Source organism: Chiloscyllium punctatum, chromosome 5, assembly GCF_047496795.1.
Source record: "Chiloscyllium punctatum isolate Juve2018m chromosome 5, sChiPun1.3, whole genome shotgun sequence".
Lineage (NCBI taxonomy): Eukaryota > Metazoa > Chordata > Chondrichthyes > Orectolobiformes > Hemiscylliidae > Chiloscyllium > Chiloscyllium punctatum.
Genome location: NC_092743.1, coordinates 21,455,992 through 21,473,521, shown reverse-complemented (window position 1 = coordinate 21,473,521; position 17,530 = coordinate 21,455,992). Strand labels below are relative to the sequence as shown.

Genomic DNA, 17,530 nt, shown 5'->3' with positions numbered 1-17,530 from the left:
AGATTTCCAGTACATGCATAGAGATTTTCTTTTTGATGTTTTCTCTTTGTTAGGTGGTTCTCTGCTGCATTAACCCTTCCCAAAAATGTCATAGTCAGCTGGTTAGGAGCCATTTAGACAGTTGTTGTTTTAGAGTCATAGAGATGTACAGCATGGAAACAGACCCTTCGGACCGACCAGATATCCCAACCCAATCTAGTTCCACCTGCCAGCACCCGGCCCATATCCCTCCAAACCCTTCCTATTCATACATCCATCCAAATGCCTCTTAAATGCTGCAATTGTACCAGCCTCCACCACATCCTCTGGCAGCTCATTCCATACATGTACCACCCTCTGCGTGAAAAAGATGCCCCTTAGATCTCTTTTATATCTTTCCCTTCTCACCATAAATCTATGCTCTCTAGTTCTGGACTCCCCAGTCCCAGGGAAAAGACTTTGTCTATTTATCCTATCCATGTCCCTCATAATTTTGTAAACCTCAGGTCACCCCTCAGCCTCCGACGCTCCAGGGAAAACAGCCCTAGCCTGTTCAGCCTCTCCCTATAGCTCAAATCCTCCAATCCTGGCAACATCCTTGTAAATCTTTTCTGAACCCTTTCAAGTTTCACAACATCTTTCCGATAGGAAGGAGACCAGAATTGCACGCAATCTTCCAATAGTGGCCTAACCAATGTCCTGTACAGCTTCAACATGACCTCCCAACTACTGTACTCAATACTCTGACCAATAAAGGAAAGCATACCAAACATTGCCTTCACTATCCTATCTACCTGTGACTCCACTTTCAAGGAGCTATGAACCTGCACTCCAAGGTCTCTTTGTTCAGCAACACTCCCTAGGACCTTATCATTAAGTGTATAAGCCCTGCTAAGATTTGCTTTCCCAAAATGCAGCTCCTCGCATTTATCTGAATTAAACTCCATCTGTCACTTTTCAGCCTATTTGCCCATCTGGTCTAGATCCTGTTGTAATCTGAGGTAACCCTCTTCGCTGTCCACTACACCTCTAATTTTGGTGTCATCTGCAAACTTACTAACTGTACCTCTTATGCTTGCATCCAAATCATTTATGTAAATGACAAAACGTAGAGGACCCAGCACCGATCCCTGTGGTACTCCACTGGTCAAAGGCCTCCAGTTTGAAAAACAACCCTCCACCACCACCCTCTGTCTTCTACCTTTGAGCCAGTTCTGTATCCAAATGGCTAGTTCTCACTTTTTTCCATGAGATCTAACCTTGCTGATCAGTCTCCCGTGGGGAACCTTGTCGAATGCCTTACTGAAGACCATATAGATCACATTTACTGCTCTGCCCTCTTCAATCTTCTTTGTTACTTCTTCAAAAAACTCAATCGAGTTTGTGAGACATAATTTCCCACGCACAAAGCCATGTTGACTATCCCTAATCAGTCCTTGCCTTTCCAAATACATGTACATCCTATCCCTCAGGATTCCCTCTAACAACTTGCCCACCACCGAGGTCAGGCTCACCGGTCTATAGTTCCCTGGCTTGTCTTTACTGCCCTTCTTAAACAGTGGCACCACGTTTGCCAACCTCCAGTCTTCTGGCACCTCACCTGTGACTATTGATGATACAAATATCTCAGCAAGAGGCCCAGCAATCACTTCTCTGCTTCCCACAGAGTTCTCGGGTACACCTGATCAGGTCCTGGGGATTTATCCACCTTTGTGCATTTCAAGACATCCAGCACTTCCTCCTCTGTAATCTGGACATTTTGCAAGATGTCACCATCTATTTCCCCACCTCTATATCTTCCATATTCTTTTCCTCAGTAAATACTGATGCAAAATATTCATTTAGTATCTTCCCCATTTTCTGTGGCTCCACACAAAGGCCGTCTTGCTGATCTTTGAGGGGCCCTATTCTCTCCCAAGTTACCCTTTTGTCCTTAATATATTTGTAAAAATTGTTTGGATTCTCCTTAATTCTTTTTGCCAACGCTATCTCATGTCCCCTTTTGGCCATCCTGATTTCCCTCTTATGTATACTCCTACTTCCTTTATACTCTTCTAAGGATTCACTCGATCTATCCAGTCTATACCTGGCATATGCTTCCTTCTTTTTCTTAACCAAATTCTCAATTTCTTTAGTCATCCAGCATTCCCTATACCTACCAGCCTTCCCTTTCACCCTGACAGGAATATACTTTCTCTGGACTCTTGTTATCTCATTTCTGAAGGCCTTCCATTTTCCAGCTGTCCCTTTACCTGCGAACATCTGCCTCCAATCAGCTTTCACAAAGTTCTTGCCTAATACCGTCAAAATTAACCTTTCTCCAATTTAGAACTTCAACTTTTAGATCTGGTCTATCCTTTTTCATCACGATTTTAAAACGAATAGAATTATGGTCGCTGGCCCCACAGTGCTCCCCCACTGACACCTCACTCATATGCCTTGCCTTATTTCCCAAGAGTAGGTCAATTTTGTACCTTCTCTAGTAGGTACATCCACATACTGAATCAGAAAATTAACTTCTACACACTTAACAAATTCCTCTCCATCTAAACCTTTAACACTATAGCAGTCCCAGTCGATGTTTGGAGTTAAAATCCCTGACCATAACTACCCTATTATTCTTACAGATAGCTGAGATCTCCTTACAAGTTTGTTTCTCAATTTCCCCCTGACTATTAGGGGATCTATAATAGAATCTTAATAAGGTAGTCATCCCTTTCTTATTTCTCAGTTCCAGCCAAATAACTTCCCTGGATGTATTTCTGGGAATATCCTCCCTCAGCACAGCTGTAATGCTATCCCTTATCAAAAATGCCACTCCCCCTCCTCTCTTACCTCCCTTTCTATCCTTCCTGTATCATTTGTATCCTGGGACATTAAGCTGCCAGTCCTGCCTATCTCTGAGCCATGTTTCTGTAATTGGTATGATATCCCATTCCCATGGTCCTAACCATACCCTGAGTTCATCTGCTTTCCCTGTTAGGCCCTTTTGCATTGAAACTTCTTTTGGTTCAGAACTCCTTGGTTTTGTGGTGTCTGCTGCTGCTCTCACCGTTCCAAGAAAATGTAATATAATAGGCAACACACTATATACTCTAATAAACATGAATTTCAAAACTAGAACCATCTCTTTGTACAGTGTCCTTGGTTTTCTGTTTTTAGTCCACAGTCCAGATGTATAAGTAATAAAAAGCTGCAGACTTTACAGTTTCTGTAACTAAAACAGGGCGTAACAAAACTAATCACTTCTTAAAAAAAAGCAGAAATTGGAGGAGGTGACATTCTTGAGAATTGTTCTTAAGTTCTTAAGTTCAAAATTGTTTTAATAATTCAGTCAAGAATCCCATTAAGCTGCATAAAGAATGTTGTAATGGGCCAGACCAAACCCTTTTCACATATATCAAGGAGATAGACTAGAGCCTACCTTTTGTTTTAATTAAAGGCAAGTGTTCAGTGCTGTTTCCAGATGTAATCTGATAGGTTACACTCAGCTTTTAGTGAAACATACTTTATTTTTACTGCAGAATTAAAATACAAACAAAACAAAGAAGAATTGATGTAACTTCAATTCTATTGGAAAGCTTAACAGAATAATAGATTATTTAACTGGATATTGGTTTGCTTGCTGAGCCGAAAGGTTTGTTTCTAGACGTTTCAGCACCATACTAGGTAACATCTTCAGTGAGTCTTCAACTGAAGCACTGCTGGTGTAGCCCGCTTTCTGTTTATATGTTTGAGTTTCCTCGAATCGGTGATGTCATTTGCTGTGGTGATGTCATTTCTGGTTCTCTTTCTCAAGGCATGGTAAATAGGATCCAAGTCAATGTGTTTGTTGATAGAGTTCCAGTTGGAATGCCATGCAACTAGAAAAAAGCAGGAAATGACATCACCACCCCAAGGAAACCCAAATATATAAACAGAAAGCAGGAAACAACACCAGTGTTTCATTCGGAAGCTCACTGAAGATGTTACCCAGTATGGTGATGAAACGTCTGAAAATGAACCTTCCAGCTCAGCAAGCAAACCTACATCCAGAAGCTCAACCTGAGCTACAAATCCTTTCAAAACTCGCTAAGATTACTTAACTATTAAACAGCAACTGTTCCAAAATAATAACATTCCATAAACACATTCTTGGCAAAGGCAAATTCAGTAAAATAGATGTCTCACATGCATTTCTCCAATCCAAGATGAAAGAACATCAGGAGAAAAGTCTGGCACAGAGAGAGAGAGAGAACTTAAGCATTTTGCTGTGACAGGGAAAGATGTATGGTAGCTTCAAAATCCCAACAACTGCTGAAAGCTAAACTAAAACTTTGCTTCTGTGTGAGCCTGACTTCATCAGTTCATGCTGGTTCTATTGTTTCAATAATTTGAAAAAAAAACCCCAAGGCCTCTCAAGCTTGCTTTATTGGTTTGGAAACAGATGTTTCAACACCTATGCCTCAACCTCTCTTCATCAAAAAAACTAGGACAAAATATACCTCTTAAAGCCACAGTATCGTCACAATGTAATTAATTACAAGGGAAGCTATTTAGCTGAGAGGATTTTATCAAGTCTTACAACAAGGCTGAGGTGAGGTGACAGGATTCTTGGGATGGTTTTCGGGAATGACCCTGCCATTCTATGGAACATAGAAGAGGCAGGGTGGTATATCTTAGAGCAGGCACTGAATTAAGTGACTGCTGGACTTATGTGTTGAGGAACCAGTGAGAGAACAAGCCATCTTAGACTGCCATGCAATGAGAAAGAATATTTGATAATATAGTTGTGATGGATCCCTTGAGGTCATAATATGGTAGAATTCTTCATCAAGATGGAGGATAAGGTAGTTGATTCTGAGACTGGGTACTGAATCTTAAAGGAAATTATGATGGTTTGAGGCATGAGTTCGCTTGTGATGGATTCAGAAATGTTACTGAAAGGAAAAAGTCAAAAATCACACGACACTGAATATATTTTAAAACCTGTTGGGCTATAACCTGCTGTTGTCCAACATCGGCGCCTCCCCATCACTGAAAGCTAAGACTGAATAAGCATTGGTAAGGATTCAAAGAACTAATGGATGAACTGCAAAAATTGTTTATTCCTGTCTGGTACAGGAATCCAAACCATGGCTCACAAGGGAAGTTAGAGATTGTTTTGCATTGAATACTAAAAGCAGCATACATATTGGCAATATAAAGAAACAGACCTGAGGATTGGCAATAGTTTAGAAGCTAGCAAAGGAGTACCAGGGATTAGTTGAAAGGGGGAGAATAGAGTATGAGAATAAGTTTGTGGGAAATATACAAATTAACTGTAAAAAACTGTGAAGAGAAAAGGATTGTTGAAAATTAATGTCAGTCCCTCACAATGAGAAACAGAGGGATTTCTAATGGGGAACAAAGAAATGGCTGAAAAACTAAATTCATACTTAACCTCTGTCTTCACAAAGGAAGACACAAATAATGTACCAGAGTGATGGAGAACACTGTTTAGTGAGAAGGAGCAACTGAAGCAAATCTAGATTCATAAATAAGTGGTGTTGGAGAAATTGATGGCATTGAATGTCAATAAATCTCCAGGGCCTGATAATCTACATCCCAGAGGACTTAAGGAAGTGGCCGGTGAAATAGTGGATGCATAGATGGGCATCTTCCAAGATTCTGTGGACTTTGGAACAGTTCCTAGAAATTGGAAGGTAATTATGTAACCCCACAATTTTAAAACAGACATCGAGAGAAAACAGAATTATAGACCAGTGAGTCTGACATCAGTATTGGGGAAGACACTAAAGTCCTTTTATATAAGATCAACTGGATCCTCAGTTTCTTGACCCATAAACCATAATCAATGAAGATAGGTAACTGCTCCTCCTCCAAGGATGCATTCTCAGCCCCCTACTGTATTCCCTGTACACAAGTGCCATCTAAAGTTTGCTGACGACACCACCGTAGTAGGACGTGTATCAAACAACCATGAGTCAAAATATAGAAAGGAGATAGAAGGCTCGGTGTCATGGTGCAATGATAACAGCCTCCCTTTCAATGTTGGCGAAAGAAAAGAACTGATCATTGACTTTAGAAAGAAAGGAGGAGAGCACACCACCATCTACATCAATGGAGCGGAGATTGAGAAGGTAGAGAGCATCATGGTCCTCGGAATGATGATGACCGACAACCTGTCTGGACTTCCCACGTAGACGATGCTTCCTTCTCAGGGGGCTTAGGAAGTTTGGCATGTTCATAAGGACCTTCACCAACTTTTACAGGTGCACCATATAAAGCAGCATACTATCCAGATATATAAAAGCCTGAAACGGCAATTGCTCTTGCCAGGGCTCAAAGAAACGAGGTAAAAGAAAGTTGTGTGCACAGCCCAAATTGTCACGGAAGCCAGCCTTCCATCCATGGACTCCATTCACACTTCTCGCTGCTGTGGAAAGGCAGCCAATATCATCAAAGACCCCTCCCACTCCAGTAATGCTTTGCTAAAACCTCTTTTGTCAGGCAGGAGATACATTACATTGAACACATCCACCAACAGGTTCAAGAACAGCTTCTTCCTTGCCATTATTAGACTGCTGAATGGAGTTCTTTAGTTTCAAATAATGTTTATCTTGTTAATGCTGATCTTGCTTTGCGTATCTTATGTTCAGTTTAATCTGTTTGCCTCACTCTGTCTAAGCACCCTATGATCTGTAGGTTGCTTACTGTGTTCTGCCTGTACTGCTTGCAGTCAAAGCTTTTCACTTTTCTTAGGTACATGTGACTACAATAAATCTGATCAAATCAGGATTTCATAGCAGAGCACTTAGAAAACAATGGTAGAATCAGACACAGTCACCTTAGATTTACAGAAGGGAAATCTTGCTTGACAAATCTACTGAAATATTTTGAGGGTGTAACTAGTAGAGTTAATCAGGAAGAGCCAGTGATGTGGTTTATTAGGACTTCCATAAGGCTTTCAGTAAAATCCCATTTAAGAATTGAATGTGCAAAATTGGGGGTAATATATTGAGATGAATTGAAAATTGCTTAACAGACAGGAAACCAAGAGCAGGAATAAATGGCTGTTTTTCTGAATGGCAGAAAGTGACTAATAGGGTACTGCAGGGATTGGTACTCTGACCTCAGTTGTTCACAATGTGTGTTCTTGATTGAGATGAGGGTACGAAGTGTAATATCTGCCACACTGCTAAAATTTGGAATGAATTTTCAGGAAAATCTATTCAATCCCAGGAACTGTATTACTGCTCTTTTTGTCAATGGAATAGGAAACTCCCCAGTTACCTTTGTTTTTGCATATTATTTGGCCATTTGTCCATGTCAAAGAACATAGCCCAAATTCACTTTTAGCCAGGTTTATTATCAAGCCTGCCTGCCGAAGTCAAATCAAACAAGTCTGATAAATGTTGCAAATGTTCCTTCCATATATGACTGAAAATTACCAGGTCATCACTCATCACTATATATGCCACAATTGGGTAATCCAGCAATGACCTTATTGCTTAGTCTCTGAAATGTGACTGGCTCATTTTTTATAGCAAATTGTATGACTTTAAACTGATACAGTCCATTCAGTGTTACAAAAGCCGAAATTGTGTTCGCTCTTTCTGATAAAGGTACCTGCCAGTATCCTCTGAGCAAGTCCCAACTTAGAAATATAAGTTGCTTGTCCCACCTTTTTAACACAGACTTTCAAACATGAAATCAGATATGCATCAGTCTTTGTAACTGCATTGACTTTGCGATAGTCCACACACATCTGCTTGGTACCGTCTGGTTTTGGCACCATTACTGTGGGTGAGCGCCAGTCACAGTAACTCACTTCGATGAGCTTGGGGCATGCGTTTGATCTCCTTTTGAATCTGTGCCAACTTTAGAGGGTTTTGCCTTTCAGAATATTGCTTAATCAGAACAGCATCTCCTAAATGTACATCATGCATAATTAGGTTAACACTTTCCAGCTTATTTCCATATATTTTCCCATGTGATAAAATGACTTGAGAGAGTTATTACTGATTTTCCTTTGCAAGGTAACTCAATAATATATCCCACTTTTTGCCAACTTCATCATTGTCCAGTTTGATTGGAGAAATGTACAATTCAGAATCCTCTGAACTTGGTTCTTCCTTCTGTGTTGTAATCAATAACAGTCTCCTTTGGCTTTCCTTCCCTATCTCAATACCTTTTCAGCATATTCACATGACACACTCTGAGATTTCTTTCTGTCTGGAGTCCTTATCAAATAGTTCACCTCACTATGTCCTTTCGACTTGATAAGTTTCACTAAACCTTGCTTTTAAAGGTTCATCCATCACTGAAAGTAACACTAACATTTTATCCCCGATAGCAAAACTGGGAGTTTTTAATTTCTTGTCTGCTTCCTGTTTCATTGTAGGCTGTGATACTTTTAAATACTGTCTAGCCAACTCCTCAAGCTCTATTTAATCGTTCCCTAAAATTTGACTCATAGTCCAAATATGTGGTCTCTGAATTCTGACTTATCAATTTCTCCTTAATCAATTTTAGCAGTCCTCTCACTTCATACCCAAAACCTAATTCAAATGGACAGAATTTGGTCAATTCTTTTAGTGCATCTCTGATTGCAAAAAGTGCAAATAGAATTCCATTATCCCAATCATCTGAATAGTCTTGATTATAAGCCCTTAACATGGTCTTTAATGCCTGGTGCCACCTTTCTAGTGCTCCCTCTGACTCTGGATGATACGAAGTAGGTTTGAGTTGCTTTATTCCTAAGCTGTCCATAACTACTTTAAATAATTTTAATGTGAAGTTTGACCCTTGATCTGGTTGAATCTCTGTGGGTAGTCTGTACCTAGTGGAAAAGTTGAGTAACTTCTCTCCAATCCTTTTAGCTGTGATATTGCATAATGGGACGGCCTCTGGAAATCTCATGAACACATCCATTATTGTTAAGAAATGCTGATTCCCACTTTTTGTTTGAGGTAGGGATCCTACGCCGTCAATTAATACTCTTGCAAAAGATTCCTCAAATGTAGGAATAGGTATTAATGTTGCAGGTTTTATTACTGCCTGTGATTTTCTGATTTTCTGATTTCCTGAAATGTATGCAAAATTCAACTATATCTCTTGTGCAGTCCAGGCCAGTAAAAATGTTTTTGCATTTTAGCTTGAGTTTTTCTCACTCCCAAATGACTCCCCTACTGGTAGCTTATATGCCACTCGCAAAAACTCCTTTCTGTAACCCACTGGCAAGGAAACTTGAACATCTGCCCATTTCTTATCTGCCTGAATATGTGATGGTCTCCATTTCCTCATTAAGACATCATTTTTAAGATAATAACACTCAGGGATACTTTCAGACTTTTTTTGACTATGCTAGCTGTGTCACCTATCTGCTCCTGGTTTGTCTCCACCGTCGGATCGTACATGATCTTTGCTAATTCCCCTTCAACTTTCTTATCTGTACTCTTTGATCTCTTTTGTTTCACTGGTGACTTTGTGAACTTGTTACCAGACTGTCAGGAAAACTCCCAGGATAGGTGTCCTGCAATAGTTCAGTTGCCTGAGTTTCCACTGGCTTTTCAACCACAGTAGGCAGCACTTTTACCTGTGAACCAGCGATATCATTAGCAAAGATAAATTGTATTCCTGAATTGAACTGAATTGAATTGAATTTATTGTCACGAGGCACAGTGAAAGGTTTAGTCTTGTCAGCAATACAGGCAGATCACACAGTTAAGTAACATAGATAAGGAATAGGTAAACAGCGACAAAAACAAAAACACAGGTACAGGCAAATATTAAGATCTTCTAAGTCAATTCAGTATTCTAACAACAGTAGTGTGGAAACTGTTGTAAAACCGACTGGTACATGTGTTCAGGCTTCTATATCTTCTCCCCAATGGTCGAGGTTAGACAATTGACAATAGGGTAAAAACAATGACTACAGATGCTGAAAATCAAATACTGGATTAGTGGTGCTGGAAGAGCACAGCAGTTCAGGCAGCATCCAACGAGCAGCGAAATCAACGTTTCGGGCAAAAGCCCTTCATCAGGAATAAAGGCAGTGAGCCTGAAGCATGGAGAGATAAGCTAGAGGAGGGTGGGGGTGGGGAGAGAGTAGCATAGAGTACAATGGGTGAGTGGGGGAGGAAATGAAGGTGATAGGTCAAGGAGGAGAGGTGGAGTGGATAGGTGGAAAAGAAGATAGGCAGGTCGGACAAGTCAAGGAGGCAGTAACTGAGCTGGAAGTTTGAAACTAGGATGAGGTGGGGGAAGGGGAAATGAGGAAGCTGTTGAAGTCCACATTGATGCCCTGGGGTTGAAGTGTTCCGAGGCGGAAAATGAGGCGTTCTTCCTCCAGGCGCCTGGTGGTGAGGGAGCGGCGGTGAAGGAGGCCCAGGACCTCCATGTCCTCAGCAGAGTGGGAGGGGGAGTTGAAATGTTGGGCCACGGGGCGGTTTGGTTGATTGGTGCGGGTGTCTCGGAGATGTTCCCTAAAGCGCTCTGCTAGGAGGCGCCCAGTCTCCCCAATGTAGAGGAGACCGCATCGGGAGCAACAGATACAATAAATGATATTGGTGGATGTGCAGGTGAAACTTTGGATGTGGAAGGCTCCTTTAGGGCCTTGGATAGAGGTGAGGGAGGAGGTGTGGGCACAGGTTTTACAGTTCCTGCGGTGGCAGGGGAAAGTGCCAGAATGGGAGGGTGGGTCGTAGGGGGGTGTGGACCTGACCAGGTAGTCACGGAGGGGACGGTCTTTGCGGAAGGCGGAAAGGGGTGGGGAGGGAAATATATCCCTGGTGGTGGGGTCTTTTTGGAGGTGGCGGAAATGTCGGCGGATGATTTGGTTGATGCGAAGGTTTGTAGGGTGGAAGGTGAGCACCAGGGGCGTTCTGTCCTTGTTACGGTTGGAGGGGTGGGGTCTGAGGGCGGAGGTGCGGGATGTGGACGAGATGCGTTGGAGGGCATCTTTAACCATGTGGGAAGGGAAATTGCGGTCTCTAAAGAAGGAGGCCATCTGGTGTGTCCTATGGTGGAACTGGTCCTCCTGGGAGCAGATACGGCGGAGGCGGAGAAATTGGGAATACGGGATGGCATTTTTGCAAGAGATAGGGTGGGAAGAGGTGTAATCCAGGTAGCTATGGGAGTCAGTGGGTTTGTAAAAAATGTCAGTGTCAAGTCGGTCGTCACTAATGGAGATGGAGAGGTCCAGGAAGGGGAGCGAGGTGTCAGAGATAGTCCAGGTAAATTTAAGGTCAGGGTGGAATGTGTTGGTGAAGTTGATGAATTGCTCAACCTCCTCGCGGGAGCACGAGGTGGCGCCAATGCAGTCATCAATGTAGCGGAGGAAGAGGTGGGGAGTGGTGCCGGTGTAATTACGGAAGATCAACTGTTCTACATAGCCAACAAAGAGACAGGCATAGCTGGGGCCCATACGTGTGCCCATGGCTACGCCTTTGGTCTGGAGGAAGTGGGAGGATTCAAAGGAGAAATTAAGGGTGAGGACCAGTTCGGCCAAACGAATGAGTGTGTCCGTGGAAGGTTACTGTTGGGGATGTCTGGAGAGGAGAAAACGGGGGGCTTGGAGGCCCTGGTCATGGCGAATGGAGGTGTAGAGGGATTGGATATCCATGGTGAAGATAAGGCGTTGGGGGCCAGGGAAACGGAAGTCTTGGAGGAGGAGGAGGGCGTGGGTGGTGTCTCGAACGTATGTGGGGAGTTCCTGGACGAGGGGGGATAGGACAGTGTCAAGGTAGGTAGAGAGGAGTTCAGTGGGGCAGGAGCATGCTGAGACAATGGGTCGGCCAGGGTGGTCAGGCTTGTGGATCTTGGGAAGGAGGTAGAACCGGGCAGTGCGGGGTTCCCGGACTATGAGGTTGGAAGCTGTGGGTGGGAGATCTCCTGAGGTGATGAGGTTCTATATGGTCTGGGAGATGATGGTTTGGTGATGGGGGGTGGGGTCATGGTCGAGGGAGCAGTAGGAAGAGGTGTCCTCGAGTTGGCGTTTGGCTTCAGCGGTGTAGAGGTCAGTGCGCCAGACTACCACTGCGCCCCCTTTATCCGCTGGCTTGATGGTGAGGTTGGGATTGGAGCAGAGGGATTGGAGGGATGCACGTTGTGAGGGTGAGAGGTTGGAGTGGGGGAGGGGGGACAACAGGTTGAGGCGGTTAATGTCCCGGCGGCAGTTGGAAATGAAGAGGTCGAGGGCAGGTAATAGGCCAGCGCGGGGTGTCCAGAAACGTTGATTTCGCTGCTCGTTGGATGCTGCCTGAACTGCTGTGCTCTTCCAGCACCACTAATCCAGTAATTGACAATAGGTGCAGGAATCGGCCATTCTGCCCTTCGAGCCTGCACCACCATTCAATATGATCATGGCTGATCATCCTTAATCAGTATTCTGTTCCTGCTTTATTTGCATAACCCTTGATTCCACAATCCTTGAGAGCTCTATCCAACTCTTTCTTAAATGAATCCAGAGACTGGGCCTCCACTGCCCTCTGGGGCAGAGCATTCCACATACCCACCACTCTCTGGGTGAAGGAGTTTCTCCTCATCTCTGTCCTAAATGGTCTACCCCATATTTTTAAACTATGTCCTCTGGTTCGGAACTCCCCCATTAGCGGAAACATGTTTCCTGCCTCCAGAGTGTCCAATCCTTTAATAATCTTTATATGTCTCAATCATATCCCCTCTCAGTCTTCTAAACTCTAGGGTATACAGGCCCAATCGCTCCAGTCTTTCAGTGTAAGGTAATCCCACCATTCCAGGAATTGACCTTGTGAACCTCCGCTGCACTCCCTCAATGGCCAGAATGTCTTTCCTCAAATTTGGAGACCAGAACTGCACACAGTACTCCAGGTGTGGTCTCACCAGGGCCCTGTACATCTGCAGAAGAGCCTCTTCGCTTCTATTCTCAATCCCTCTTGTTATGAAGGCCAACATGCTATTAGCCTTCTTCACGACCTGCTGTACCTGCATGCTTACCTTCATTGACTGGTGTACAAGAACACCCAGATCTCTCTGAACTGCCCCTTTACCTAAATTGATTCCATTTAAGTCGTAATCTGCCTTCCTTTGCCCCCAATGCCATGCGCCCTAAGTTTGCTCACTAACCTCCTATGTGGAACTTTATCAAAAGCTTTCTGAAAGTCCAGGTACACTGCATCTACTGGATCTCCCTCATCCATCTTCCGAGTTACATCCTCAAAAAATTCCAGAAGGTTAGTCAAGCATGATTTCCCCTTCATAGATCCATGCTGACTCTGACCTATCCTGTTACTATTATCCAGATGTGTCATAATTTCATCCTTTATAATAGACTCCAGCATCTTTCCCACCACCGAGGTCAGATTAACTGGTCTATAATTTCCTGCTTTCTCCCTCCCACCTTTCTTAAAAAGTGGTACAACATTAGCCACCCTCCAATCCGCAGGAACTGATCCCGAATCTATTGAACTCTGGAAAATAATCACCAACGCATCCACGATTTCTCGAGCCATCTCCTTCAGTACCCTGAGATGTAGAGCATCAGGCCCCGGGGATTTATCAACCTTCAGACCTAACAGTCTCTCCAACACCAATTCCTGGCAAATATAAATTCCCTCAAGTTCGGGTCCTTCAGCCACTGTTACCTCTGGGAGATTGCTTGTGTCTTCCCCAGTGAACACAGATCTGAAGTACCAATTCAATTCTTCTGCCATTTCTTTGTTCCCCGTAATATATTCCCCTGTTTCTGTCTTCAAGAGCCCAATTTGAGTCTTAACTATTTTTTTGCCTTTCACATACTTAAAAAAGCTTTTACTAGTCTCCTTTATATTTTTTCTCTGCGTATTTCCTTCTTAGTAATCCTCTGTTGTTCTTTAAAAGCTTCCCAGTCCTCCGTTTTCCCACTTATCTTTGCTATGTTATACTTTTTCTCTTTTAACTTTATATGTTTCTTAACTTCCCTCATCAGCCACGGCCACCCATGCCTCCTCCTAGGATCTTTCTTCCTTTTTGGAATGAACTGATCCTGCAACTTCTGCATTATACCCAGAAATATCTGCCATTATTCCTCCCATGTCATGCCTGCTAAGGTATTGCACCATTGAACTTTGGCCAGCTCCTCCCTCATAGCTCCATAGTTCCCTTTATTCAACAGAAAAATTGTCACTTCCGATTGTACCCTCTCCCTCTTAAATTGCAGATTGAAGCTGATTGTATTATGGTCACTACTTCCCAATGGCTCCTTCACTTCGAGGTCCCTGACCAATTCTGGTTCGTTGCATAATACCATATCCAGAATTGCCGCCTTCCTGGTCGGCTCCAGCACCAGCTGTTTTAAGAATCCATCTCGGAGGCACTCCACAAAGTCTCTTTCTTGAGGTCCAATACCATCCTGATTCTCCCAGTCTACCTGCATGTTGAAATCCCCCATAACAACTGTAGTAACATCTTTGCGACAGGCCAATTTCAGCTCCTGGTTGAACTTGCATCCGATATCTAGACTACTGTTTGGGTGCCTGTAGATAACTCCCAAGAGGGTCTTTTTACCCTTAGTATTTCTCAGCTCTATCCACACTGACTCAACATCCCCTGATTCTAGGTGTCCCCCCCCCCCCCCCCCCCCCCACGCCCCCGTGCAAGGGACTGTCAGTCTGTCCTTACGATAGCACGTGTAGCCTTGAATATTCATTTCCCAGGCCCTGTCCACTTGAAGCCACGTCTCAGTTTCCCCACAATATCGTATCTGCCAATTTCCAAAAGAGCCTCAAGCTCATCCATTTTATTTATAATGCTTTGTGCATTCATGTATAGTATTTTTAATTTGTTACTGTCCTCACCCTTCCCATCAACTCCTATTTCACTCAGCCTTACAGCATGATCCCTTTCTGAGTTTTCTGCCTCATTGATATAGTTGTCTTTCTTGACTTCCCTTGTTCTAACTTTCCCTCCAATTTCCTTCTTAAACATCCAGTTTGTCCCCCCGCCCCGCTACTTCGTTTAAACGTAGCTGTGTTGCAGTAGCAAACCTGCCTGCCAGAATGCTGGTCCCTAACCTATTAAGGTGCAAACCGTAGAATTTATGCTTACCACAAAACATACCCCAGTGTTCCAAGAATTTAAATCCTTACTTCCTGCACCAGTTCCCCAGCCACACGTTCAAGTCCATTATCTCCCTGTTTCTGGCCACATCAGCCCAAGGAACTGGAAGCAAACCAGCGATAACCACCCTGGACGTCCTGCTTTTCAGCTGCCTTCCTAGTTCTCTGAAGTCCCGCTGTAGTATGTTCCTCCTCTTCTTCTTCCTGACATCATTTGTGCCTACATGTACCACCACCTCTGGCTCTTCACCTTCGTCCTTGAGGATTTCCTGCACTCTGTCTGTGATGTCTTTAACCCTAGCACCAGGAAGGCAACACACCATCCTTAAGTCTCACCTGCTGCCACAAAAACCTCGGTCAGTTTCTCTCACTATGGAGTCCACGAGTACCATGGCTCCGTGCGATGTCCGACTCTTCCGCTTTGTCTCCACGCCAACTTTTGATTGACAGACCTGGCCGCCTCGCGGACTGGCAGTGTCATCTGTCTCTATTGTTTCCAAAAGATTCAACTTGTTCCTGACAGGTACTTCCCCTGGGGTCTCTTGCACCTGTCTCCTCTCTACCTTCCTCATCGTCTGCTCTCTTCTGGTACGATTGGTGTAATAACCTCGCTGAAGGTCTTGTCCAGAAAGATCTCGTTCTCTCGGATGAGCCTATGGTCCTCGAGTTCTTTCTTCAGTGCTGCAATATGCTCCATCAGTAGCTGAACGTGCACACACTTTCCACACTTATATGAGCCAGACTCACCAAAGTTGTTGACCTCCCACATCAAGCACGTAGCACACTGAACCAGCTTGGCAGTCATGTCTTCACCCTCTTCAACTGTGGCGTAATCACTTCACTCAACCTCCTTGTCAAAGACTCCTGAGCTAAAGCCTGACTGTTCAATACACAGGAACTTCCTTGCACCCTCTTTTTGGGGCAAGTCTGTGGACTTTTTAATTTAGGTTAGAGGAGGAGGGAGGGAGGGAGGTTCTAGTTTGGAGGACCTGGGATCTAGAACACACCCACTAAAATAACAATAACTTACCTTCCCGACCGGCTTTGCGCTCTGCCTTCACTTCTGCCAAGCTCCCGCCGCTCTCTGATGCGAGAAACATTGTTGTAGAAAAACATTGCCAGGATGAAATGATCTTTGAGAACGCTTTCCTTGACAGAGGGCCTGGTAAATGGATCCTATAGACAGGCCTTTGTGATCATTTGGACCGAGTTCACCACTCTCTGTAACAGTCTCCAATCTTGAATGGTACTGTTGCCATATCAGGCAGTGATATATCCAGAACAGAATGGTCTCGATGGCGCACCTATAAAAGTTGGCAAGGGTATTCGACGTCATGCCAAATTTCCTCAGCTGCCTGAAGAAGAAGAGACATTGTTGGGCCTTTCTAACCAGTGCATCCACATGAGGAGTCAAAGAAAGCCGAAAGTCAGTAATGAGTTCCTGGAGCTGAGAGTTTGTCTAGTACTCCGACCGTGACTTCTCCACTCTTCATTAGACACTCTAACCTCACATCACATGATTGAGCGCTTCTTGTCTCACTGTGAATTCCTGTTAGTATTACCTTTTCTGGCAATAGTTCTTCAGAAGTACATATCCCCATATCTTTCAACATCACAGATTGAAAGGATCCTGTATCACTTAATATTGTAACCTCTACCTGCTGTCCCTAGCCTTTGTCACAGGTATTTGTTTAAGATGATCTGGCACTTCTTCCTTAACCAACCACTGACCAGGTTGTACGTTCTGGTGGCAGCTTTCTTGCCCCCACTCTCCTTTCTGTTACCACTCCGACAAAAGTCACTGGCCTATCTTATTTTCTTACATCTCGTTTCCTAGTGCTTTTCGTAACCCACCAACACTGATTGCATGTGGCCTGCTTTATTGCAGTGAAAACACTGGAGCTTTTAACTTCTCTTTCCCCTTCAAGGGTTTCCTTCTTATCCTGTGGTAAGTTATCCTTATGGTCTTCACTGAAATCTACCTTTCCTTTTACACGTGAGGATTTCGCTTGTCCCCCATTTCTATCCCTGACAGATTGAAACTGATTTTGGAAGGCAAACTTGGATTTATGGACCAACTCATAATCATGAGTTGTTTCAGCTGCTATAGAGACGTACAGCATGGAAACAGACCCTTCAGTCCAACCTGTCCATGCCAACCAGATATCCCAATTCAATCTAGTCCCACTTGCCAGCACCTGGCCCATATCCCTCCAAACCCTTCCTATTCATATACCCATCCAAAATGCCTCTTAAATGTTGCAATTGTACCAGCCTCCACCACATCCTCTAGCAGTTCATTCCATACACGTACCACCCTCTGCATGAAAAAGTTGCCCCTTAGGTCTCTTTTATAGCTTTCCCCTCTCACCTAAACCTATGCCCTCTAGTTCTGGATTCCCTGACCCCAGGTAAAAGACTATTTATCCTATGCATCTTCCATTTTAACACCAGATGAATTGTCATTACTTCAGGAAGTGAATTTTTTAACT

At 43.7% G+C, this 17,530-nt stretch overlaps 1 protein-coding gene across 23 annotated transcripts in view; it reads left to right on the top strand.

The window, feature by feature from the left end:
- The window catches only part of LOC140476938 (focal adhesion kinase 1), a 556,498-nt gene that overhangs the window by 262,598 nt on the left and 276,370 nt on the right, over nucleotides 1-17,530 (top strand). The window lies entirely within an intron of this gene.